The following is a 1,419-nucleotide window of genomic DNA, read 5'->3' on the forward strand; positions in this document are numbered from 1 at the left end:
GGTCCAAAGACACATCCCAGAGGCGTTTCTGGTTCCAAAAGGCGTTTCTGGTCCCCACCTGTGATTTTGCTCCTCAGCATGGCTTCCTAAAAACGCTGCAGGATTTCTCAAACATGCATGAATGAGTCAAAGCAAGGCTTTGGGCATGTTTTTTATGAGAGTATAACATTATAACATTATATAAAACTCAAAAAAGTTGATTTTGCATGATATTGCCCCTTTAAAGTTTAGTTGAAAACAAAGGCACAGGTAAGTGTAATCCTTCTTGGCTACTTTGCAGAATTCATGCAAAATCTTAAAAATTTAAAGATAAAAAGTTTTTAAGTCATTAGGAGTTTTCACGCGTCACAAACATTTATGCTACGTTCACACCGAACGCATTTTGAGCGGCCAAAAAGCACAAACCGCCTCTCGTTGGACGCACTATTTTCAGACCGAGAACGCACWAGTGTTCAGACCAGAACAAGCAGCAGCAGTGAGGTGTGGGAGGAGTGTGTCCTCGGTGGGTGAATAAAGATAAAATAAAAGAAAATGCCTTTGATTTATTTACTAAAGAGCAAGCTAACGTTGTGCACAGCAGATAAATAACTCACCAGATGATTTAGAGGCGATTTGTTTGGTTAGTTTCGTCACTCCAGAAGCTGCCAGCTGACGGACTTTTTTTTTGGTCCCGAGCAGCTGATTCACATCGGTGCTGATATATCCTGCCAGAAAATCCAACTGCACACGGTCGATTTCAGGTGAAGATCTCCAGTCCGTCTGTTTCGGTTTTCAGTGGGAGACGGGTCGAGCGGCGAAAAGTTCAGATATTTGAACTCTGGCGGAGGCTCGGGCGGCGGCGGCGGCGGCTTCCGCAGCACCACATGCGCGGAAAACGCTCTGCGCCCCTTCCGCCTTCCTTGTGCGCCGCCCAAAACGTACGTGACGCGACGCACGACCCCTAGAGGCACGTTCTCATAGACTTTGCATGTAAATCGGCCGCTCCTGCTGCTCAAAACGCATTCGGTGTGAACGTACCGTTAGTTGAGCAGAGAAATCACATCATATTAACACCAACATGTGACAGTCTGAGGTCACTTAAATAACTCATTCAACTTTAAACTTCAGGAGGATGTTTGTACTTTGAAGACAAATGAAAACCTATGCAGTGGGAAAAAATTATTTATTAATTATTAATTGAGCGGCCCCTTCTTCGGGATCATTTGAGGGCCCACTACTCCCCTGACCACGCTGTCCTCTGGTGGGTTGTACCTTTGCCGGCCGGCGCGCTGGGGGCTCTCGTCCGGGGCTAGGTGCTTGGGCATGTGCCGGCTCGGCCCGGTGGCTGCCCGGCGGGGCTGGGTTTGGCACTGATCTCCCTTATGTCGGCCTCCGGCTTTGCGGGTCGTGTCTGTGGTCCCCCCACACTCACTTTGAAAC

General features: G+C 48.2%; 1 long non-coding RNA gene across 1 annotated transcript in view; it reads right to left on the reverse strand.

Moving 5' to 3' along the window:
• LOC106536466 (uncharacterized) overlaps window positions 1–1,419 on the reverse strand; it is a 5,461-nt gene that overhangs the window by 1,807 nt on the left and 2,235 nt on the right. Inside the window, exon 2 of the long non-coding RNA XR_001312549.1 lies at window positions 406–408. This is a non-coding gene — a long non-coding RNA (uncharacterized LOC106536466). The remainder of the gene's footprint in view (window positions 1–405; window positions 409–1,419) is intronic.

Source organism: Austrofundulus limnaeus, unplaced genomic scaffold, assembly GCF_001266775.1.
Source record: "Austrofundulus limnaeus strain Quisiro unplaced genomic scaffold, Austrofundulus_limnaeus-1.0 Scaffold1830, whole genome shotgun sequence".
NCBI classification, from domain to species: domain Eukaryota; kingdom Metazoa; phylum Chordata; class Actinopteri; order Cyprinodontiformes; family Rivulidae; genus Austrofundulus; species Austrofundulus limnaeus.